Source organism: Centruroides vittatus, unplaced genomic scaffold (genome assembly GCF_030686945.1).
Source record: "Centruroides vittatus isolate TY-2023 unplaced genomic scaffold, ASM3068694v2 contig_3283, whole genome shotgun sequence".
In the NCBI taxonomy this organism is placed as follows: Eukaryota; Metazoa; Arthropoda; class Arachnida; order Scorpiones; family Buthidae; genus Centruroides; species Centruroides vittatus.
Genome location: NW_027122110.1, coordinates 49,966 through 77,790, shown reverse-complemented (window position 1 = coordinate 77,790; position 27,825 = coordinate 49,966). Strand labels below are relative to the sequence as shown.

General features: G+C 26.1%; 1 protein-coding gene across 2 annotated transcripts in view; it reads left to right on the top strand.

Moving 5' to 3' along the window:
* Nucleotides 1-3,172: 3,172 nt before the first annotated feature.
* LOC136973708 (CYFIP-related Rac1 interactor B-like) overlaps nucleotides 3,173-27,825 on the top strand; it is a 64,893-nt gene continuing 40,240 nt past the window's right edge. For both annotated transcript variants that reach the window (XM_067268451.1, XM_067268448.1), the window contains exons 1-2: nucleotides 3,173-3,404; nucleotides 21,430-21,524. The gene's annotated coding sequence lies outside the window, so the exon portion shown is untranslated. The remainder of the gene's footprint in view (nucleotides 3,405-21,429; nucleotides 21,525-27,825) is intronic.

The following is a 27,825-nucleotide window of genomic DNA, read 5'->3' as shown; positions in this document are numbered from 1 at the left end:
TTATGTAAGACATTTGATCAAATTTATACTTAAATAATGATATTTATAAAATTAGTTTTTTTATTAATAACTGAAATATAAAATAATCAAAAGTATATTTTAAAACAAAATATTAAATTAAATGATAAACAGATTTTTAAAAATATCTTAGTAACTTTTTTACTGTATTAAAATTTAAAATAATGTGAATATATTGCAAATATTTTTAAATTAAAATTCATTATTTTTAAAGTATAAAACTTAAAAAAAAATTACTGGTGATTATTTTTTAGTCCTTTCATGACTGTATTTTTATTTGGTAAATAAAGTTAAATTAATTAATGAAAACATCTGAGAAAATCATAATAATTTCCTAAACAAATTATGAAAATATTTTGTTATTTTAATTACTTTATTAATTATGTTTATATGTTATTTTAAACTTTATATATTTAATCAATATTAATTTATAAAATTTTTATATATTAAAAGCTATAAAACAATACAATATATAAAATGTTTTATATCAGTTGTGTATAAATTACGTATGTAATATTTTATTTTAATGATAATTTATATGATAAATTATTAATTAATGTAATAATAAAAGCTTAATAAACATTATTTATATATAATATATATCCAGTTTTATTATTAAATAAGATTTATTTTATAATGCAAAATAACTGAAAGAAAAAATTATATAAATAAATATATGTATATATACTGTATATGTCATGTAATTTTAAATTATTAACGTAAATGAATATCCATTGACGTTACAAATTTACTATTACTCATAATTTCAAGTATGATATCGCTCTGTAACTTATCATTCCTTCAAACTGATCGATTTTCGCAATTTGCAAGCACTTCAATAGTTCTGTAGAATATTTTCGTGTATAAGTGTTATTTTTCCTCTTTATGTCAATATTTATAAAGAAAAAGAAAATTATAACATATACCTGTATTTTAGATAAATATAAGAGATATCTAATGAACATTTCTCTTACATGTACTGTACTCTACTTCATTTAAACGTTACTAATGTATATGTTTGTAAATTGTAATTAAATATTATTATTTAAAAAACAATTTATATATTTAATTTATTGTGTTTAACCTTCCAACTACAGAATAAATAAATAACGATTTCAGCCATTTATGAAAGGGGAGTGAGATTTTTATGTATGTCTACTTTAATGAATGGTCATGATCACGCATTATTAGTATTCTTTACTTGGTGATTCGTGCATGTTTTTATGACATGTCTTTAATCATATATCGCACCTGATCAGGTACTTTAAATACATGAAAATCAAATGAATAATACAATTTTCTTAAATAATTTTGTATAATAATAATAGCAAATATTAATAGCAATACAGCTTATTTATTTATCCTGTTAGGAAATTTCAAACGGATATTATTTTTTTCCCTGCTTATCAGAAATCAGTTTATCTCTGAGTTTCAACTATAAATTTATATTAATAAAAGTGATTGTAGGATAAACACAAATTAATTAAAAGAGAAAATATTACGGAATAACTGCATCATTATCTCTCTTTTTTTAATGTTTTAATCATCATTTATCTATAATATTTTAATTTATCAATTTCATTTCGTTTATCTTTTAATAGTATATAGATTATATAATTTTTTCTGTTAATGATTTCATTTAAAATTGATAAATTAAATATCGATAATTCATTATTTTTTTTTCTTCTATTTTCCTATTCTAATTTTTTTTCTCTGCATTTCTTGGAAAAAACGCAATTCTATCTCAATGAGTTCGAAAATTTTTATCGTTTATCGATTATATTTTTAAATATATAAAAATTAGTTTATATATGCCTATATATTCTAATATACAGAAAAAAATTAAAATCAGAGAAAATCAATATTATATATTTAAGCCCATTTCAACATATTTGTTGATTCTATTCAAATATACTGTATATATACATATATATATATATTTGAATGACAATATAGAATGAACAAATATATGTATTGTACAAATTTAAATTTTATAAGATTTATATAGTGATCATAACTATTTTTAGTTCTTTGTTTTTATTATAGTTTAGCAATAGAATATAAATTGCTTACATTTTATTGCCAAACTATAAAAGATATTACAGTTGCTCTTATAACTTAGAATAAATAACATAGACATAGATTTCATATGTAAAAAATTTTAAATCAGAACTATTTAAAATAATTTAAATAAAATATCTTTTAAATACAATTTCTTTATAAGATTATATTATATTTATTATTATTTATTTAGCATTTTTAATATTACATAAAGACAAATTAGGAAAGTCAAAATTAGATAGAAACTATTTTCAATGTTGTTTCTAATCAAAACTATTTGTAATAATTTGATGAGACATAATAGATAACATTACCTTAAAATAAATGTTATAATTTCTATATAGTATATTAATTAAATTTGTGTAAATATTATATAAATTTTTATAATTAAACTTTATATTAATTAACTTCATCATTTTTATAAAATTAAATTATTTTTTTAAATTAAAATATAATTAATTTTAATTTTAATTTTAAAAAAATGTTTAATATCATTTCAAAATTAATTATTTTTATACAATTTGAAAAGCAAAAGCACTCTCATAGCATAGCATTATATAATAATCTTTTTTTTAAATTTAACACTTTATTGCTTTAATTTCGTAAAAGGATGAAAGGAAAAAAAAAATAACTGTTATATATATTTTTTGTCACTTATTTTTATATCATTCGTGCTTCACACGAATGTTTCTTTTAACACGTTTCATTCATTTATGCCACGCGGTATTTTTTCCAACACGACTTTTATCTATGCCAATTGACAGATGGTAATTTTCGCAATAGAGCAACTTAAATTACTAGAAAAATTTTAACTGGAGACCTTTTATTATTATTATTATTGTTATTTTAAGCATTCTTCAAATATGTTTTAATGACTTGTAATTTAACTTTTGATAAAAATTAATCGGTACCGTATTAGATTTTTATATATAAGAAAAGGAAATTAAACTTGCCAGAAAGGAAAACAATATCATTATAATTATTCAGAAAAAAAAAGAAAATTATTAATGATTCAGGTGAGAATCAAGACACTAAAGAGACAGGAAAAATTAGAAAAAAAAAAAAAAAGTGTTTCTCCCAACGACCGTTATGAGGCGGTGACGTCGTCTTCGGTTCCGGATTAGAAAGGTGATAGCACAGCAGATACAAGCTAAATGGTTCTGAAACATTCCAGTTTCGGTGAATATTAACTTCGGTTAAGTTCCTAACTATGATTAGCTTATGGGTTAATAATACCGTATACATAATCTTCGCTTAATTAAATTATGTAAAGATAAAACTCATCAAAAATAGTTAGGCTTAGCAGGGTCTGATCCTCATCTTTCGTAAGTATTTGTTTTTTTTTTTTTTTTAAATAATTTATTAATAATTTAGTTCGGATCGTATATTTTTTAAATATTTAAGTTAAATATAACCGATCTGTGATTAACGCATCCTCTGGAGAATAAGCTGGAACTGATATATAAATCAGTTGGTCTACATGTGTTAAAACTGGATTTGTTTGAATGGAATGGGTTATATAAAGGCTTCATTTATTTATTTATTTTCTAGAGATTTTAATGGTATAATATACGATTTAATGAATTCGTTTATCAGCTTATTAAAGAAAAGAAAGTTAATATAATGATGAAAATGTTTGTCAATGAATTAAGAATGAAAGCTTTGATCAAAAAGTCCTATAACCTAAGCTTACATTCAGTTAGCTTCATTAATATATATAAAAAAAGATTAATAAATTAATAACTGTGTTCATTGTTTCGTATCTGATTTACATTAATTAATTAAGAGAGCAAATGCTTTATGGGCACGTCTTTCTTTTTTTTTTTATAGAACTGTGTTCATTTTGTAACTAATCGGCTGATATTTTTTTTTGTATGTAATATTTATGCTGCAGAGAGAGCGAGAGAATGATGCAAAATGTAGGAGTGCGTTACTGGTCGAGTGTATGAGATTAAAAATAAAAGGAGAAATGGTATTTTAATGATAAATCTTAAGCTATATGTGAAATTTCGGTGTGAAAATAGTATACAGATTTACTTTGGAAAGAATGAATGATGTAATTTTCTTATATATTAAGAAATTTTCATTATTTATTTATTTAGTGTCAAGTTTTGTAAACTGTTATGATTAAGAAATGTGTATTATATAAATGAAATCTTGTTAATTATTTTAAATATTATCAAAGTACCATTTAGAAATTAATAAAATGCTAGCATTACTTGTAAAATTCCAAAAATTATCACTTGCATTCTTCAATATGGCTGATACAAAAAGAAAATTATATAATTCTTACATCATTATGCATTCTCAAAAAAAAAATTATATCAGGAAAAAATAACTCTAGGAAATATGTTCAAAATTATAGAAATAATAATAATGGCTTTTGAAAAATATTTGAAGTAGATATTGAATTATTTAAAAAATAACTAAACAAAATTCTGCGCTTTTTTTTAATGATTTAATCATATTAACCACATTTGAAAATTATATATAATACATAAAATTTTGTTATTTGTAAAATTAAAATTTGATTCATATTAACCTTAACTATTTATTTATTTATTTATTTATTTTGTAAGGGAAAATAAATATATTTGTTTTGATATATTTGACAAAAATTGATTACTAGTAATAATCAATTCATTACAAATACTTGCTAGTAGATTTATTGCCATTTAGCCATTTCAGAATTTTAAAATAGAACTATCAAATATGATCTTAACAGCTATATAGCATGTGATATGTTAGTAAATTTGTTTTTTGTATCAATTGTATTAAATATGCAAATATTTGATACAAATGGAATGCAAATTTTCAAGTATTAAATATTATCTTAAGAGTAGCAATGTTAGTATTAGTTGTTAATTTGAATAAATCTTTAAAGTAACATTTTTTCCAAGATGATAACTAATTTGGATCAGACCTACAAGAATTAAGAACTTTAATATTTTAAGAAATTTTGTAATTATTAATGTGATTTTTGTAATCTTTGTATAGAATTTGACATGCTTCATTTTTTTAAGATTATCAAAGAAATAATTGTTCAGTTTAATCAAAATGCTTTATTCAGAATGTAAAAACTTAAAGATATTTACTCAAGTGTTTTCATATTGTATGTTTATTTTTTAGTATGTTTGTTGTTTTATATTATATTTATTATATATCATATATGGACAAGAAAAGGTTTATTTAATTTTCATTGTAATCCCAAGAGATCTAAAGATTGTTGAAAAAGAGCAAGAAAAACTGAATATTGTAAATACCGAGATTTAGTAGTGGAACAAAAGTACCAGAGTTGTGGTAATTGTGGTAGGGGCTTTGGGTGCCATATCCTCTGGACTGATGAAATATCTAGACAAACTTCACATAAGACTTTTGGAAATCATATGATTGATGATGATTTCAAAAATATGTTATCTTTGGAACTTCTTGCCTACTATGAAAATATCTGAGGGATGCCTAAACCCTTGGGTGGGGTTTGTTTCACCTTAGTACCAGTCTGTGGCAGGTGATAGCTTTACCAGCCACAATACAATTATTTTCAAAACAATTTTAAAAAGTTTTTTAAAAAATATTACATATCTAATTTTATACATCATAAAGAACATTGGAATTTTTAAAAATAAATATACTGTTTTCAAAGTGAAATTATTTTTGTTTAATTTTTAATTCATGCATAATAATAAATTATTATTATTATTTCAAAAAAGTTTATCCTTAATATCTTACCTGAAATTTAGATATTGCTGATAATTTTATAAATTTTAATGTAAATATTTTTTCTTGTACAGAATATATTCAACTGTATATTGGCTGAAAAATTCTCCGAATCATTATCATTTATTTTCTTGTATTAATGTTTAATTTTTATAAAATTACTTTTTTTATATTATCTTGACAATGTTTAACAAGTTAATCCTTAATTGCTATTATGTATTATATTTTTTTTTTTTTATATCATCTAATTTACTACACACACAAACATACACACAAAATATATAATAATAAAACTCTTAAAAGAATAGGACATTTATAACAGTATCATCTTTCAGAATTCATTATGCCAGTTGTTATTACTGTTGTCAAATGACGGGAACTAAAATATTCTACTGATTATTAAAAGTTCTTCGCAATTCCTTGCATATTTTCAATAACATTCATTGTATTTATAATTAAAATTAATAATTACAATGCATTCTTGCTAATCTAAACTAATTATTGTACAGAATATTGTTTGGATTAGCAGTTATATGTAATGAATAGGAGTCAAAATAGACTGCAACCAAATATATATTTTAAAAAAAATTTATATTGTATTTGTTACATATATTTATTTAAGTATTGTTACAAATTTCTTATTTTTTTTAAAAATAATCTGACTTCTTTGTGTTCTTAACTGAAACATTTAGTGGAAAAAGGAAAAAAATTAATACAGATTAGTAAGATTGCACTATATTGTAAAAACAAAAGAACTAATTGGAATGTGTTTTGAGATATTCCAATAAATTACTCTAAGATAAATTTAAAAATATATGGAAAAGATATAGTTAAGGAATAAATAAAACTTAAAAACATTTAAATAGAACAAAATAAAAAATTTTTAAAGAAAAACTTCAATGAGGTAAGAAAAGAATACCTATAATAAGAATCTAAATAATCTACTTTTTTCTATATAGATTGACTATACCAAAACAAAAAGCTGATTGAAGAGACTGATAGGTGTTACTTTTTGTAAAAACATTTTTATGTAATAATGTAATGAATCTCATCTGAAAAACTAAAACATATTAAATTAATATTCAACTGTGGCATTCACAATTTTGTTGAATTTTAATTCTTAAGATACATTTATAAGGATGCTTCCTCTATAACTATTTCATTCACTTTTGATTATTATGCATTATTGAAAGTATCATTACTTTATAAAAAAATTTTAAAATAACTGATAGTTTGGAACAGCTGGATAATCCTAGTCCTGATGGTATCATTTTTTCAAACCTTTACTTGCATGCTTCTTTAAAATAGAAATAATTAGTATGACAATTTGGTAATTTAGAATATTTTAGAATATGAATTTCAAAAATAACAGGAGGAGATAGTTTACAAAAACTTGTACCTTTTATAAATTTTGATTTTTGAGATATATAATGCCAAATCAGTCCAAAATATATCACAAAACACCTTTTTGCTGTGAAATTCATTTTATTTGGCAAACTTTTTCAACCTAATAAATCTCAGCAGCAGAAAGGCATTTAGTGATATATTTTGAATTGTTCTGCTGGAGTGATTTAGATTATTGATCAAATCAATCAATTATTAATGCTTATAAAAACTGAAATTTGTTTATGTATAAAAATGTTTAAGATTTTTAAAAAAACTGTTACAGCTTAACAGAATTGATTATAGAATTTTTTTAATAATGTTTTTACATTATAAATTTTATTATATATTTGTAATTCAATTTATGAATTCTGATTAAAAGCATAGATCAATGTTATGATATTGCTTTTGCTTTTGATTAATCTATTTTGATATTTAGGATCTAATTTTCTTAAAATGAAATATAATTACATTATTGCAATATTGAATTCTCACAGATGAAAGTAGTAATATTCAAATTATTTATTAGTAATAAGGTTGAATTCCTGTTACAGGAGAATATACTTGTTACGTAAATTGTTTTTAATGCACAAATATTGGATTTTACTTCTTATTTCCATTTTGTTCTTTAACAACAAAAAGAAAAAAATTATTTAAGCTGTATATAAAAAATTTAGATAAATCATTCAATTCCATTTGAAAGTCTCGAGGTAAATTTAATTGTAATATTACAAGAATGTTATTGATTTCATAAACTTTAGAAAATTTTACTCTCTCTTAGGGGAGAACCAAATTTTTGTGATTTTCACCAATTGCAATGATCTGTTGAAAAAGCAATATAAACATTGAATAAATTTTCACTATTTGTAAACAGTCTAAAATGAACTAACAGCCTTTTTATATTTATTCCAATTTTCATTGACATGTACTTTGGTCTTAAAGGAATTTTTTAAGATATATTGATACTATTAATGAAAAATCAAGATAGGGCATTTTGCTTTATTTATTATAGATTGAGAGAATGCAGTTTCCTTTAGTAGTGTATCCACATTTTAGTAATCATGCAAATTTTCAAACAATTCATGTGAAATGCCAAAATATTGCAAAATTTTATTGAATTTCAACTGCTAAAAGTTTTTGTTTCTTCTCAAATTATCACATTGTTTCAGTATGGCTTGACAGAGAAACAATATTTTCATCATTAATAAAATTTTACTACAGACAAATGTAATAATCTCTTTAAATAAAATGGAAAAGTTTGATATCTATTTGTCTCATGCTGAAGTGCATATTCAAGAACTGTTCTTTCTACACCAAACAGTCTGCAAAGAAACATTATATGAAAACATTTTAAATAATATAAGAAGTCTAGTTTCCAAATATTGATGAAGTCATTAAATAATTATATAAATTCATGAGTAAATTTATATTAGAAATTATTAGAATATTAATTTAATTATGATTTATTAATTTTAATAAGAGATGGTGCATAACACCTACCTCTAGTACCAAATTATTTAGAATTTAATTAAAAAATTATAGTGTTAAAGTAGCCTAATTTAATTCAGTAGTTGTTTGGCATATGTTAGAAATTTTCAGTGAGAAACATAAATATAATAAATTATCTATTAACAGTTTTAACAGAAAATATCATTCTCAAATAGTTCATTTCATTTACTAACATCGAAGCTTGTTCATCCAAATAAATTTTTTTCTGATATTTTAACATTATTTCTAATTATCATAATTTTAGTTTTTGTTGTGTTTATTGTTAGTGGTAGAATCATCAAATAGGTATGTAATATAATAGTCTTAATAATTTGAGATGTTCAGAAATGAGATAACCTTGAACTATTGAAAACTTGAAGTATATAGAATATATATAAACAATAGAAAACAGTAATAAGTAAAGGTATTAAATAATGTGTTTATTTTGTAATAATGTATTTACTTAAAATATATGGATGTCCTGAAAAATACAGGGCAAATGGCAACTGTATCTGAAATTATCTGGCAACTATATCATTTCACAATGTAATAAATTGAAAGCTGATGCTAGACCTTTCAATGTGTTTATAATTTCAGTTGTATGGTGTCACATCACACACTTTGTTTGAATTTCCAAAGTGTGTAATTTTTGTGTGTTCTGGTCGAGCATGTGTACTTTGGTTTAAGGGTGGTAGTTCCTCAAACTGTACATAGAACCTTGAACTGTTGAGACTCTATTTTATAATAATTTTCCACTGTAGAGCTTTTTAGAGCAAGAACCAAATTATGTATAAAGTATGCAATAATATATATTATCAAAAGTTTACCTTCCATCTGCTTTTTTAAAAAAACAACTGATCAATATTCAGCATATAAAAATTAAATAGATAAGAAAACACGCCAACTTATTTTTCCTTGAGGAATACCACAGGAGAAAATAAGTTCAAGAAATATTTGATTACTATAAACTGGGTTAACTTTTTATGTAGAAAATAATTTCAAAATTGAAACTGAGACTTTTCCTCTGGATCCTCTCTGAATAAGTTCTTTAACTAATGCTTGAACATGGAATGAGTCAAATGCTTTTATGTCAACAAATACAGCAGAGTTTCTTGTGCTTTTTAAGTTGTTGTTGTTGTTGTTATAGTAATAATAATAATAATAGCAATAGGAAAAATATAACCATAACAATATCTTTAGTTTTAATAAATGCAAATCGAAATTTATATATTAAATTTTTTGTATCCAGTCACTTTTGAAATGTATTCACAAGATGATAAAGTAGTAATTGTCAGAAGATGGATTCAGACTGTTGAATCTTTGCTTACCAGTCCAATTCTGCTATATGAGCTAAAGCATTTTATTTTGAAATATACATATAGTGTACAGTTTATGTATACTGCATTTCTGATTCTGAGAAAAATTAATTGCTTAATTAAAGATGAAAGATTGAAAATTTCTTGTATTAGATATTAAAATGCTAGTAAATTGATTAACTAAAGGAATATGAATCTTGAATATTTTTTTAGATACTTTGTGTTGAATCTTAGATTATTTTTTTGTTGTTGTTTATGTAAATATGTTGATTTAATGCATAAAATGATTGTTATTTATATTATATACTGTATATAAATGAAAATTGATTATTAAATTTTCCAGTAACAATTTTTTTTCTTCTTTCTCTGTCTTTGAATTTCTTAAAATATTGTAGAGATATATAATAAAATTTCTATAGTTTGTCTGGTACATTGCATTGTTCAATGTTTTTCTTTATATAAGATCTTTCAAATGAACAAAAAATTAACAAAACAAAGTTGTGAAGAAATCAATTGCATTATATATGGTTCATTTTGTACAAAGTTATTAAATAGCACATAATAAAATGTGGCATAGCAATTTGAAATGTGCAAATTAATTTTTCATTAATTTACCAGTCTAAATAAATAATGTCAGGAAATATTACTTGATGAAAATATGTTAGATAAATATTTTCAAATTAAAGAAACTGATGGCAAGAAAGGAAGATGATATCAAAATTAAAATTCTGAATTAACGACAGAAATCATAGAAAATTGTATGACTTAAAACCTCTTTTCAATAGTGCTTCTAGAAATAGAAAATTAAGAGTAAACGTGTGGAAAAGGAAGAGTGTTTGTTTTAAATTACTTTGAATATATTTTATTGGTTATTTAATTTTATGATATACATACTACACAGTTTTTATGTAATTATAAACAGTAAAGCTTATTTTTATTGTTTTATTCACTTAAATTTAATCTAATTTATAAGTGTTTAAAATCAATCAATAGTTTAAGACAGGAAAATTAATAAGAAGTTGATAAAAATTTTAAAGGTTTGTTTGTCTTTGAATATATTGTATTTTATTCATCATAACTTGCATTTTTCTTAACATTGTCATGCACTAATAATAATTCACAAATAACTTCTTAAATTTTGATAAATATATTGAAAGTCATCTGTTTTTATTACTTTTCATAAGAATTTTCAATCTATAGGATAACTACTAAAAAAAAACTTTAAATAACTAACATCAATTATATATATTTAGGTATATGTAAAAAATATATTGTACACCCAAGCTGTATTAAAATAATTCAAAAATATTTCAATAAAAACATTTGATTTCTAGCTAAAATATTTAATAATGTAGAGTTGAGAAGATCAAAATATTTTATATTGTTGTAAAATATTCTTGAGAGTAAATCAGTATATTTAATCCCATTAAAAAGTTGGTGGAACCAGGTTAAAAAGTAAAGTTCAGCAGAAACATCTGAATAAAGGAAATTTTTGAGTCATGGCATAAGAATAGTTAAACCAGATTTGACAGTAAGACTCAACATGTGAATGAAGTGCACATTATACAGACTACAACTACAGGAAGTTTTGAATGAAGCAATGTTACCATGATAATAAATTGAAAAAACAAGCATAGTCACAGAAAAAGGCTTTAAGCTTTACTTTGGGCCTTAAAGTTATTGCATCTGCGATAATTTGGCTGAACATTACAGCATCTTTGAACAGTATCAGTGAGAGAACTTTAACCCAGCATGAGTGAGGTCGGGTATGTCATACCCGAGAAGTTTTTAAATGCAGATTATTTAATGTTATTGTTGCCATGCAAATTCTGTCATCACAGTAGCTGGAGATAAGGAAGTGAGGGGCGAGATGCAGTGTTGAGTTTAGTGTTGCGTCAGCGGGAGATACACATGCGCAAAAGTGGCTGGGGTATGTCACACCCGACCTCATAGTTGGTGTTACATTTTTGAGTTGACAGTAATTTTATGAATTATAGTTATTGATAGTATTCTTAGATTTATTTCTAGATTTCTCAAATGATTTTGTTGTCTAATGCAATCTTGCATTAGACAACAAAATGTACATTTTCCAAGGGAAACTCGAAAGATGATTACTGATCATCTGGGAGAACTTTCATCACCAGTTCCAAAAAAAAAGCTGGTAAATATGTCAGGTGTGGTGACTGTACTAAAAAAAAAAGATAGGAAAACAAAATATTGCTGTTCGAAGTGTGAGAAGTCAATATGTATGAAACACGTGATTTTTATGTGCTGAGATTGTGCTTATTTTAGGTGTAATGTTGGTACTGTGCTAATTGATCTCATAAGACCTTTTAATTTTTTTTTCTATTTTTATAATTAGAATATACTATACTTACGTTGATTAAACAAAGAAGTTGTAATTTTGTTAGAATTTTATGTGAAAAAATGTTAAACTACCAAAACTTGTACTTTTTCAAAGAAAATATAGACACTGTTATTTCATTAAAAAAAAAATGCTTTTCAATCTTAAACATAATATTTTATTTACTCATCTTGTTGAAAGAATACTATTACTATTATCCCAAGTAAAAAAATAGTTAATACACAATTATAGTATCAAAAATTTGGCATCAAAATTTTGGGTATCTCCTACCAGCCTCATAGCTGGTGTAACAATTTCTCACCTCATTCACGCCGGGTTAAGGCACAAAGTAAAGCTCAGTCATTTTCTGTGACGATGCTTGTTTTCCAGATTTATTATCATAGTGACATTGCTTCATCCAAAGCTTCCTGTAGTTATAATGTGCACATTATTCACATATTGAATCTTAGTGTCAAATCTGGTTCCACTATTCTTATGCCACCACAACTTTCAAAAGTTTCCTTTATTCAGATGTTTCTGCTGAGCTTTACTTTTTAATCTGGTTCCACCAGCTTTTTTATGAGATTTGAAGTATTTTTTAGTCATTAATTAATAACTTCATAATACAATAGTTTTTATGATAATTCTATATTCTAGAGGTGGGTAGTTCTGTGTTGGAACTGTTCCACACTGAGTGTTGAGACCATGGTGGTCTGCACAAAACTTTTCAGAGAGGCAAACCTTGAAGACAAATAATTAAATCCATAAATCTTTATTTAATTTTTTGGGGTTATTTTTTAACAAGTGGATTATAAAACAAAAAGGATAGACAAAGCAATTCATGGTCAAGAGTAAAGTTACATATCTCAACCACTTTTTACTCTATTGCAGAGAGAAGCAAGTGACCATTTGATCTCTTCTGTGGAAGCCCATGGTTGAAAGAATTTCAGTCAGAACTAATAATGCATTCTACCTTTTGTACTTTTATGAATACAGCTTTTCATGGAAATCTTTGTGCATTTGAACTTAAACTAAATGAAAATGTTCCACAAGTTTTTAGGAATAATGAAATTAGTTTTGAGTGTTTTAAAATTTATATTTTTATTAAAGATTGTATTTGTTTTTATTAGTAACTAACAGATATGTTTGGCATTTTCTGGCCAAAAAGAAAGATAAACATTAAATGAAAACTATATTACAAGTTTGGTTTTTTAACCTACCTATTATGTTTATCATGAAAGGTTGAGGTGATCAAATCAGGAGAAGAATGGGGTATGCAGATTTTGTGGTAGCTTATATTTTCCTCGGGTTCCCAGAGAATAAATGTGAAAAATTTAGTGCAGAGTGGGCAAAAAGCTAAGAACAGAGACTAATATTCTACCCCCTATATATAGTGGTAGAGAACAGATCTCAAAGTGAAAAGTAAAATCTGACAGGATTCCAATACTTTTCCTTGTTATGTATATACATAGGCTGTTTGTTTTTTTTTTCAACCTCCGATGGTATATAAAATAAAGACAAGTGTAAATAACAAAATGAATTTATTACCAAAAGTTAGGTACAAACATGGTTACTTTTTGACATAATCACCGTGAAGATTGAGGCATTCTGTGGACGAGCATTGAAATCCCCTCTTCATAGAATGTTGCCACCAGTGACTTGAGATGGGCCTTAACGTTGTTTTGAAAATCGTCATTAGTCTCGAACCTCTGTCCTCCTAGCCACGTTTTTAGTTCAGGAGAGAGGTGGAAGTTGCTCAGTGCTAAATCGAGGCTGTACACTAGGTGTTTAAAAAGTTCCAAGCTAGGTGAAGTCTTTACACCTTTAATGTGTGAAGACTTCCACCTCTTTCCTGAACTGAAGACTTTGTTAGCAGGGCAGAGGTTCGAATCTAATGATGATTTTCAAAACAACATTAAGGCTCATCTCAAGTTACTGGTGGCAACATTCTATGAAGAGGGGATTTCAAAGCTCGTCCACAGATAGACAATTTTCATGGTGATTATGTCGAAAAGTAACCATGTTTGTACCTAACTTTTGGTAATAAATTCATTTTGTTATTTACACTTATCTTTGTTTTATGACCATCGAAGGTTGAAAAAACTGCCCTTGTACATCATCTAGGAAAGTAAAATAGATATTATTTTATATTCTATTTTTAAATCTTTAGGCTTGTATTAATTAATATATTAAAAATAATCGCAAAACATAAAGTCACGTGGTAGCTTGCACTACATCTCAAGTGACTGCTGATTGACCAATAATATGTTAAAAATTAAAAAATTGGCAGTTATTTTGTAAATACTCAATATTTCTAAATAAAATCTTCAAAAGGACAACATAAGAGGTGGTCAGCTCTCAAAAGAGCTGTTAAGCATATGCAAACTCCTAGATTCTTCAATAGCTTGGTGTCATATTCTCTCTTGTCCTAAATCTAGGCAAAAAAGCAACAAAATGCCTATTGCTTAAGTCCAAAACAAGCCAATGAATTTATTCAAAATTTAAGATGTCCTTAGTATTCATCATAGACACTGTTTTAAATTTCATCCAAATATAATAGATTCATTGGTCTTGAAGATATTAAGAGTCAAAGTTGGCACTTTAAACATTACACATGTGGCTGAACTCTACTGTAGAACATGATATTAATATGAAATAAATACTTTAAAAAAATATAAAGTTAAGCTTTATAAAGATTGACAGAACACTTCTAAATAGTCAAGGAAATCTAAATGTAATGTTATAGAACTTTGTATTTTTAAAACTATTAATGTATTAAACATTGTGCTAATTACCTAGTTGCATTTAATTACAAAATAATGACTAGTATTATATCAAACTGTATTATTGCTCAGAAGTCGTATCTGTATATTCATAAATTTTATATATTTGTGCTTGGCATTTCTTGCAATAAATTTTTTATCTTTTTTATATAGCAAATTTTTATTGTAAAATTAAATTACTGATGATATTTTATTCTATAAATACACATCTTGTGAATTCTATTTTAAACAGGAGAGTTACTATATGCTAATGTTGATATATAAATATGAAAGTAATTATGTGTATTAGGCCTATAATAGTAATAAGCATAATTATACATATAGACATTTGGTTCATATTTATATCCAACTCAAAAGGAAAAATATCTGAGTCATTGTAGTATGTTCAATTACGTCTAGTGAGAATGCATGTAAGTTTATTTCAAAGAATTTTTTTTTGTTTTCAGCAGAACAGCTATGTAGAATATTTAAATTGGTATCAATATTATGATGATTAAACAATGTATAATGCAAACGCATATCAGAATAAAAAGTAGCTCATTAATATAATAATATGTAATAAAAACTGAGAGGAAAAAATGGCTGTTTTTATATTTGTGTTTGTTTTGCAACTTTATTTACTTCCTATATTTTTCATTATCATCATGAAAGCGCTTGCCTTCAAAATATTTGAATCAAATTAGTTGAATTAAAATTAATAATAAATTTTGAAGATTTATAAAAACAGTAAATTTTGTCCTATTTACAGAAAATCTTAATCATTAAAATTTCTCTTTACCAATAATAATTGCTTGGATTAATTATAACTGTTAACCAGTTTCTTCTATACAGTAATAATTAACTTTGTTTGAATATCTACATTAATATACCATCTAAAAATATTCTTGCTCAAAAAGTTTTTTAATTAAATAAATCAGTTTTGTTATTTTGTAAATTTTGGAGATAAACGGTATTATATAACGTACGATGATTGTTTTGTAATTTTAAAATCAATTTAATGTGACAAACTGAAATTTACTTTAATCCAATGTTTTAAAATTTTGAACAGTTATAGTATTTCATATTGTTTTAAACATTATTAATGCATAAAAAAAACTTCTATAATAGCTTGCTTCAGTTAAATAATATACTGTTTTTTTTAAATTTTATAATTTAAAACACATATATAATTTTAAAATACTTGGTGTTTATTTCAATATCTTAATGATTTTAAAAATTTAGGAATAACAGTACATTTTGTGATCAGAAAGTTGAATAAAGCATTATAAAGTTATGTATTTTGAATTAATAACTTTAATAATAAAGCAAAGCAGTCTCAAGTCTTGGAGGTTATTTATACATTTGTGTCATTATTTTGAAATCTTAATTTTTCATTTCCTGTAGTTTGGAGGGTATTCTAGTTAAGAAAAGGAAAAGAAATTCCATCTGTTTATAAGATCATATTTCATAAGTGGCATTTGTTAATTAGTTCAGATGTTTTCTATTTATTTCATTTTTAATTTTAGTAATACAGTGAAAAATTGTTTAAAAATATTAAAAACTGAAAAAATAATTATCACATACAATTTATGAAAAAATAAATATTAGAAATTTAACTTTTTAATGTAAAAAACGGTGGAATTTATTTTATTCTATGTAATAGTCAGAAAATAACGATGCAAGTGTACTTGAATGTCTTGTTTTTATTTTCTTAGAAGTTATTTAAAAACATATAAATGAGTTTAAACAGTTTATTTGAAACAAGTAGTTAAACTTCCTAATAGTGAAAGATAATGCATTTGAAAGTTTTTTTAAGTTGATAGTATTTTTACTAATTCAGTATCGTTTTACAACTGCATATAGCTTATAAAACACTATACTGTAAGAATTATGTACAATTTGAAAACTGCTTACAGTAGTATGGTATTTTTCAAAAAATATGTAACTATTTAAAAGCAACATGAATGCATATATACTATTAAAAATGATATTAAATTAGAAAAACAACAACTATATATAGTCCTGGACTATGTAGCTGCTAATGGAATTCTCAGCTAATTCATTTGGAAAAGTGTTTTTTTTTTTTTTTTTTTTTTCTTATTTTGAAAACAATTTTCATTATTTTAGTTTGTTTTATTAATCTGGCAGGATATAGTATGTACACTAAACTTGACAAAAGTAAATAATAAAGAAGGATCAGTTTAAAAAATTTTATATATTTATTTATTCTCCAGATAGTTAGATTTATTTAGAGTATATTTAGGTGAGAAGTAGCCTGCTTGGCACATCATCTGCTTGCTATTTAGATATCTTGCTGATTTTGCTAATGGCAACAGTTTTTTATCAACGCGAGTAGCACATAACTTATTACTCTTTATCGACAAAGCATAGTAGCTGTCAGCACTTACAGGATTCAATTAAAAGACATTACAATGTGAAAATTATGATTTGATGTACAGTACAGTACATATTTAGCAAAATGGAAGATACTCATTTTTAAAACTAATTTTTAAAATAAACATAATAATAACCAAAACATTAGTTTTAAATGATTTTGATTTAAATATTTGTCAATAAGACTAATGAGCACTTTTTTCACTATCTGCTGAGTATTGGTTAAAACATTCATCTAAAGCAGCGTTTCTCAACCTGAGGATCGCGAAACAATAATGAAATCATTTTATGAGAAAAAATCATTTAGTATAAACTTACAAACATTTTACTTACAATAAGTACACATGTAAAGAAAATAAATTAATGTGATGGTTGCATTTGTTTACATTTATAATTATAATCAAAATTCAATTAGTAATAGTAAGGCTTACTGTTATTATTCCTTTGGTGGGGGGTCGGAAAGTATTAATTTTATTTATATTTACTGTTTGGGGGGTCATGGAGCTAAGAAGGTTGAGAATTGCTGATCTAAAGAGAAAAATAGTTGGATGTTTATAACTTATGCACATTGTCATTGTAAAATTCTTTATGGAAAATGATAATTCAGCCATTCAGATATATTTAAGTATTCTTAAATCTGAAGAAACTTTGCAAAATTGAAATTTCTGATATTTTCATTTAACTTGTATGGAATATCTTGTTTAGCTTTTTTTAATTTATACATTCTTAAAGTAATGAATTATTTTATGGTAGGTTTTAATACACAACCAATATGAATTATTATTTATAACAGACACAGAACCAACTTCTAGTGTGCATAATACAAAAAACAAACATGCACAAATGTTTTCCAATTTTTTCCAAGTTCTTCTTCAGGTGTGAATGAACAGTTACCCAATGGAATATTATCAGAACTAACTCCTATTTGTAAAAATATTTAAAACAATATAATTCAAATGACTGTTTGAAAATATAAATATAAATTTAATTCTGCATAAGCATTGTCATGTGCATAACGATCATTCAACTAATGACTATAATGTTGTGTATAACAGGGCCTGCCAGGCCATAGACAACACCATTTCCTCCTTAAAATTTATGCAGGATAGAGTTAGCTTTACTGATGAGGGCCATAAAACATAAGTCTGCCTGAAATGCATCTATTTACATATGTAATCAACCAAAATAAACATAATTAAACCATAAATTTTGTATTATTGAATTACCAGTAGCATTCCTATACCTACAGATGCAGGATTACAGAATTCTCAGGAATTTTCTAATTAGAAAATATAGCTGGTGATCCCAACAAGAAAGAAAGGAACATTCCTTGTTTTTAAGGCCAAGTTTTGGTCAAAATACAGTGAAATCGCAGGGGACAATGACAAATTTTGTTATTATTATTTAACATATCCATCTTTATATAAACAAAAACAATATATTTGGGCTTATCACATACCAGCAATCAAATGTTTAAAATATTTATTATACTTTGATTTATCATAAAAACACTATAACTTCAGCATCATCATCTACAGGATTCTTAAGAGAGATTTGAAAGGTGCAAAGGTTCAGGCTTGGCAAAGTGGCCAAGGTACAGTACAATGTTAAGTCTATGAGACAAATGCACTAGGGTCCTAAGCAAGTTTTTTGTGCTTTACAGTTTTATTATTGTAAAGACTGAAGTCAATAAATGTACATTTTAGTTACTAAGACTATTGTTTTTATCACCTTTCCCAATTCAAGCTTACCAATCCTCACCCTCAAATCCAAGCAATGCTAGGCATAGGCAACTAGTTTAATACTAATGTAATCAGTAATTATATAACATTGAGAGACCAAGGCTTTGATATTTGGTATTTAATTTTTTTCTTAAACAAATGTTTTTAGCTAATTTAATCAATCATTTTCAAGTTTCAACCTCTCAAACTATAAAAATTCTAGAAAATTAATTTTAAAATTATTTAAATGTAGAAACATAGTTTAAATTCTGTTTGATCACTTTCGAAAATTAATTTACATCACATTACAAATTCAAAAACATTATGGAATTTCTTGGTGTCAACAACAATAATCAATTGTGACTTCATCTTAGAATCAACAACTTTAATTGATATAAGTAAATAAGCATTCATATAAAACCAATATCCAGCACCAGTACCCATCTCCCCCCATCTGGAAGTGTGTCTATGATACTTAGTCTTACAACCCTTCCCCCTCCTCTCTCTTACATCACTCCCCTTTTTAGCATATGGACAGCAATCACCTATCCTGATTAATTCTTCTGTTTCAACCATTTGTTTTAAGCTGCATTTGAACTATGAAGGTATTTTAGCTTGACAATGACTAGTTAACACACAAAAATGTTTGCTTTTGTAGATTTTTGTAGTTTGCTAGATATTGGTTTTATGTGTAATGAACTTTCTAACTTTAATTCTAAGATAATCAACATTGGTTCATTTCCTGGATATTCATTTCATAATGAAAGATGTTACCTTAAACTATGTTTAAACATGATTGCTCTTTCTAGCCCTGTCAGCAACCACAATTGTTGCTGTTGCATATTGCAGAATGCACAAATCCTATGACATCTAAAAATAAACCAATCATAGTAGTTACGTACGTAACAGACTGACGAGGGTGAAAGACCCGAAATGCGTTTCTGTAAAGTTCATGAAATAAATATTGATGAATTTTGCCAAGTGTCTTTAAATTCACAAAGTTGTGACATCAAACAAAACAAAAACCAATCATGTTAGAGCAATGATGCCATAGTTCATATATTTAACAATTCTCATTGAGTGGTGCTTACAACAAACATGAAGAAACAAACTAGTTTGTTGTCAGTTGCAATTGCACTCAATCACAGTTTAAATTAAAGGAGGGTTTACCAAATAACAGGAACAGCAAGCTAATTGTGGTTGCCAGCATGATTAGAAAAAGCAACCTTGTAAACATTGGTTGGATCCAGTTCTTTAAGCTAATTTTTCACTTCTCTACATTCCATTCAAATCCAAAAATCTTATCTCATATAAAGCTTTCATCTTTTAGAGCTGTCTACAAGGAGTTGGAAAGAATAAAATCCATTGCTACAGACCATGGCTTTTCTCTTTAAATAGTTAAGATTCATCTCAACATACAAGACTACATGAAAGGAAAAATTCTTTTTGCAATTTTCACAAACCAATTGGTTTTAAAATAATAAATTTTAATTTTAAAAAATGGAAAAAATATACAAGAGAATAGTGAAAGCAGAATTTCAGTCTCTCATTCAAACTTAATCGTGTTTAGGCTGCTAGAGAATAATGAGAATGAGACTGATTTTCCAAAGCACTGGAATGTACTGTATTCTCATGAAAAATAGATATTTTTTAAAATGAATAGTATATGTAGGCCATACTTCTTGTTCACTGAACATGAAAATCAAGAACATTGCTATGATTCCAGAAAAGGTAACCAATTTCCCTTTCAGCATTTGCTGGCCAGCCAGATAATTCTAAGTATTAAAAACTGTTATAGATCTATAAATATAGTTTAAAAGACAGTTGTATAAGGTACAGAGGCTAAGTATGTATCGAATATGTGGAGGCTACTGATTCACTAAATTATTTTTACCTAAACTTAAATTATACAAAATATGATGAATGTGTTTAAAAATATTTATATAGGTGGAATTTATGCCATGTTCCAACTTTCAAATTATTTTTAAACTGATGTTTTAGAATTTTATAGTATAAGGTTGAAACCTGATGATGAGTAAAATTTTTAGAATTATTCTATATAAATCAGCATGTAAAAATATAAGTTTAGTGTATATAGATTGTATATGTTAACTTGTAAATGTTAAAATAGCAAAACAAATATTTGATTTTATTTTAAAATATTTATATGAATTTTAAGAATAAATTGATTTTATTACATGTGAATTTTTTTTCTCTTTTTTTAGAAACTTGTTCATGGGCTATAACTCAGTTATTCACAGGACACATGTCAACAGTTGGATAGCAGTGGTAAAAAAAATACATTCAGAACAAATTTTAGGTAAGATTTTGAAAAAGTAATAATAGTTAATAATAATGTTATTTGAAGTAATTAATTATGCTGTATTAAGTATATGACTATATTTCTTGCTTTATATCTAATGACATTTGCTTTTAAACAACAGTCCGACAAACATTCGTGAATTCACGAAAAGATTTGAATTGGTAATCTGATAGAAACTGATAGTAAACAAGAAAGAATGTCAGAACAAATTATGACAATATCATTTAGTAATTGCTTAATATAAATTATTACCTTGAAATATTAATAACATGTTTGTGCATGTGTGTTTGTGTTAGTATTTGTTTTGGTTTTATTAGTAATAAAAATTTAATACTTTAAAAAGTTTGCTATTTTTTTCTTTATATAAAAAGTCAATGCTAACTTCAAAACTGATGTAGACTTTATTAGCTTAAAAATAATAATTGTATATAGATTGTATATGTTAACTTGTAAATGGGTTGGGTTTAATAGTCAGAGAATTTCATGAATAGCTTTCTGGAATAAGCGCATTAATTTTTTCTTATTTATGTAATGAATTCGATATTTTAAAATTAACTTTTAGGTTTGTTTGGCAACTAAATTAAAGTGTTGTTATTGATTAATTGAAGTCAAAATATTTTAACTAGGAATAATTTTAATCCTATGACTACAATTGATTTTTTATCAATGTGTATTGAAAATAGTACAGCCAGACCCTGTTATCCAAATTAACGCAATTTAGATATTAGATGTTTTCTATTATTTCTTATGGAAAAATTCTAATCCATTCAAATAATCCAAGTTTCCCCAAATAATACTAAAATATTTATGTATCTATCAATCCATCATTTGAATGCAATATTAAACATTAAAACTCCAATCATCTAACTGACATCATTACAGGATAAGTTAGTGAGCAGTAACACAATGAACAGTTCTGTTTAATACTCACTATTATGAATTGTGTATGAACCATGTTTTTTAATATGCTGCAACAGCAATGAAATTGTTCATTTTATATTAAAATATTACTGTATAAAACAACAATGAAGTAAAACAAGCAAAACTTACTATAATAAACTGTAAGCTTATAGAATAATATGCTCATAAAATTGCTTCAAAATTAATAATATAAAAGCTGTTGTCTGTGTGTGTGTGTGAATTCCTTATAACTCCTGTAATTTTTGTCCAATCCACATGAAATTTTGGTTATATTCATTTTATTTACTGATGGAAAGTATGGGCTACTTATTTTGCAGAAATATCAACTGTAGAATAAATGTTTTATTGATTTCAGATTGGTGATTGTACTTATGTTTCAGTGATGTCAGCAACCTCATTTAGTTCATGCTTGACAACAGAATTTCCCTTAAGTTCCATTTTTAAATATTTTGGCAAATGGCATATTTTAAACTCTAAAAAGAAAGATAGCTGCATCATGTCACTTATATAACAAATTTAAAAAAAATAAAAAATTCATAGTGACCACGTTACATTCTATTATCCAGTTGGGAGTAATGATCTAATGTACCCATTAGCTTTAATCTCTACTTTCTCATAAGAAGTATTCCATCATTTTTAATTTCTAGTTTTGTGATAAAAATGACTAAACTGCACATTTATGGTAAAACAAACATAACAGTATTGAAACAAATGAAAATATTCTAGGAATGGTGTAATTCCCTACTACTAAAAATCTACTGACAATAGTGTAATTTTTGAACTATTCAAGAAATTCTTAATACAGAGATTATTTGGTTCAGATGTTGCAGTAGGTACTAAAAAAACATTTATTATAGTGGGAATTCAGATACTGCAGTTTGAATATATATGTTTTATTTCCTCTGTATAAATCATATAATTCTCTTCTCAAATGTCATCATTAAAATAATTTCCTTCTGTATCAATTCTTAATTTCTTATCATATTAACATGGTTAAAATATATTTGTTTTAAGAAAGAGGAATGCCAAACAAAATTGGAATAAGCTTGTTGTATATGCTAGTTGAATGCATATTTGTCTATGTATGTATGAATATAATTTTAAAACTAAAGAAAAATTATTTCAGAAACAGTAATAGTTCATGCTGTTCCCTAAATAAATAATGAGAAGATATTTTGTAAAGTTTTGAATTTAAAAAAAACTTTTTATTAAATGTTTGCATTTTACGAACATTATAGAGATATACAATATAAAGATAAAGAAGCTGACAAGGGTTCTTGCTCAATTTTTCCAGAATATTAGGGGGACTAGGAAGTCTGATAATTTTCAGCTATACTGGGATATAAAATTTAAATAATAATAATAAAAGCTTAAAAGGAGTAATTTTGTTGAATTATGATAAATATTTTAAATATTTTTTAAATGGAGACTTAAGTTTAAAAACACTACAACACTAGTTAAAATTGTGTGTGGTGCCATCTGTTATGAGATATTATTTAAGTCCTATTTTGAATAAGACATGAAAGACATCTATATCTCTCCACCCCTTGACCGTTAACTACCAGAATTTAATAACTAATGCTGCATATGTAGAAATAATATCTTGCCAAGTTTCCGAACTTTTATTCATTTAGTCCTGAGATGTAATACAAAACAGATGGCTACATACCTGCATGCAAACACAATATACTTTGTAAGAGTTTTTTTTCTTTACATTTTTGAGCTTCTTGAGTGTCAAAACATCAAGAAATGCAAAAAGAACCAGTGGATCAAAATTTGACTGATTGCTATACTTTCCTTATGTTATATTCTCTAACAGCTGAGAAAATAAAGCTGTTAAAATGATTTAATATAACAAAATTCATGGTATTAAATATTAAAAAAACTAAAATAAGTCAAATACATATCTGATATTGATATATTTGGAATATAATCTTGCAAATATTCAAATCATGATGAATAAAAGTGCAAAAATCTGCTTATGTATTATATATTATACTAAAATTAAAATGTAAGTGGATTTTATTTAAATTCAGACCCATTAGGGAGACAAGTATTTTTAAAGAAATTATCATGTAGAATTTTAAACATGTAGTAATACAGGCATTAAATTTTTTATCTATAAACTATTATTATATAATCTTTAACTATTAATAACTGTTTTAATGTTATCAAATAATCAAAAATAAAAATAAATATTGATATTGAAAAGAGAAGAATTTAAAGAATTTATGGATTATACAACCTAGAATATATGCTGGCTTTTTTTATTATTAAGCTAGGATTAAGATATTCAAATTTGATATAATTAGATTATCCAGTGTAAGGAATTGATATAAAATCTGTATTTTCACTAATTCAATTTTTAGACTTGGCTTAAATTTTATCCACAGATGTTTTATTCCTGTAGCAATATTATATAAAATTCTATAATTTTTTTGTTAATGAAAACTTTGAAAAGTTTTACAGATAAGAAAATTCCCATTCAACTAAACTACTATTTTCATATGTTCTAAAGTTTGATTTTCTAATTTTCTGTATTTTTAGCAGTTTTCAAATAATTCAGAAAACAAACTTATGCTATTTATTAGCTACCTAATTATTTGTATTTCAGAATTGACATAATTACCGATATACAATGACAATGAATACTGATTTGCATTCAATGTAAATTTTTAAAATTTATAATAAATATATATAATGTTGTTAATCTTTCATCTATCTGGTTAATTCACCAATTACTTGAAAAAATTTCTGAAATTTAATATATTTCAGATTATGTATTGTATATAAATCCATATGAATTCTCACTGTTAATTTTGTCTATCTAGTTTTACTTTATAATATTAGTTTTATAACTAAAAATTTTATTTTTATAAATTGTTATTTAAAATATTTTGTTTTGTAGAATATAGCAAGTCCTTATGTAATATTGTTGGTATCTTCTTTGGAATTGTGATATTAAGTGAACTAATATAACAAAATCAATTCTACTATAGGTTAAATCCATGGTTTTTGATCTTTTTGAAGTCAAGGAACACTAAACTTTGACATTTTTTTTTCACAGAACACTTAAAATACATCAGCTTTAAAGCAAATCTTTTGAAATCATGAATGCACTCGGTCTAGTATATGACGTCATTTGCATTTGCTGATTACATTCCCATACAAAAATTATTTTACATTGAATTCGTTTTTTCTTTTGCCGTAATTTTTAATTGTATATTTGATTTTTTTTCATGGATCACTTGAAGTGGCGCAGAGCAGCCATGTTCCATGGACCGCCACGGGATTAAATCAAATAAACGAGCTATCATTCAGTTACTGGTAATATTCTAATTGGATCATGTTTGCAACCTCCAGCATTTATTTTCCAACTCGTAGAATCAATTTTACTGTTTATAAAAAAAATTCAACAACATTATAACAGAACAGTATTATTTGGGGACTTGCTGTATATACTGAAGCCTTTTCTTTGTATGATAGTCTTCTATCAAACCTGAGAAGAGAATCTCAATTTTTCTAGTTTTAGAATATTTAAACCAAATTGTTATTTCCTTGGACAGTTTCTGAAATAATTTGGTTTTTCATCTCAACTAATTAACTTTCAAAGTCATCTTTAAAGTATAATTTCTTATGATATTGCATCCTATTTGTTACTAACAGACATTTAAATAACTTTATTCAATTAAACTGCATTTCAATCTGTATGAACATACTATGGTGCATTTTGATTGGTTACTAAAAATTGTCTACCAATTTGTTCGTGAGAAATATCAATAGAATGCAATAGTTATCAAATTTTACTTTAAAAATGATTTTCCATGTTAATTTTCATTTTAACTCTTTACTCATAACTCTTTTTCAACTTATTCATCTAAATACTCAAATATCAATCAATTGAATACTGAAGTTATTATTGTAATTTGTTCTCTCCTATTCTACACTTCATCTTAAAACCCATATCTACAATTCTCCTAGATGACATACATTTTTCCATAAGCCAAAATATTACTGGATTTTTTGGACTGTAATTCTGCAATTTTTAAAATGTTATAATTTGGAATTGGCGGTAGACAGTGCTACCATCTCAAATTTAAAAATTCTATAATATAAAACGTAAAATAATTAGAAGAAAATGACCTAGAATGGTCATCAAACCATGACATTTCCTGTATTCTATGCCCAGTTCTGTTAAAAATTATATATACAGTGGTGCCTCATATAATGGATGCTGCAAACAACGGACTTTCTGTTTGGCCGTTACGTGACTCGAACAATGGACTTTCCATTCAGCAGATGCGTGAGGCGAACAACAGACTTTCTGCGAACAAGCGCGAATGATGTTTCCACTCTTTTGCTGTTGCCAATGGCAATCTGCTTTATATAGATGTTTTCTCCTTCTTGGCTTCCCAGAATAGCTTCTTGATGTAGGTATTTTGGGAGCCTTTGAAAACAGTTACTCTTTGGCTGCAGAAGAGTAAGCTGTTTTTTCTTTCTTCTTCTTTGTCCAACTTGCCTGTTCATTGGAAGTCTAACCAAAAAGCCTGGGTGACCCAGGTTGTCTTCAAGGAATGGATCCTGGAAACCTTTGCTCCTGCTGTAAAGAAATGCCTGCTGGACAAAAAGCTGCTGCTCAAAGCCCTACTGATACTGGACAATGGCCCTGGTCACCTGAAAGACCTGGAGGAGATCCTGGAAGAAAGCTATCCTTTCATCAAGGTGCAGTATCTGCCAGCAAACACCACTGCTATCCTTCAGCCAATGGATCAGCAATCATTGTCAACTTCAAAAAACTGTATACCAGAGCTTTCTTCATGAAGGTGTTTGAAGAATGTCAGCTTTGTGGAGACATGACTGTCTGAAAGTTCTGGAAAGAGAAGTTTGATGTTTTTGTGGCAATCAGACTCATCCAGAAGGCCCGGGGAGAAGTCACGCAGAAGACCCTCAATTCAGCCTGGAAGAGGCTTGTTCCTGAATGGATCCAAGAAGAACCAGCTGAGGATACAGAAGTGGTGCAGGAGATCATCTCAACGGCCCGAGAGTTGGAATTGGAGGTGGAAATGGAGGATGTGGAGGAACTCGTTGAAGAACACCAAGAAGAGCTGACAACTGAAGAGCTCCAGGCACTTCTGGCCCAGGAACATGATGAAGTTTAAAGGAAAGCTTCATCTGACGACGAGGAGGAGCAATCTAATCAACTGCTGCCATCAAGGACTTCCTTGTCAAATGGGGAGAGGTTCAGGAGTTTACCAACACTCACTATCCAAACACAGCTGAGGCTAACAGGATCAATGATCTCTATAATGACACCCTTGCCTGTCATTTCCGACAGGTATTGAAGAAGAGAGAGAAACAGACCACCTTGAACATGTTT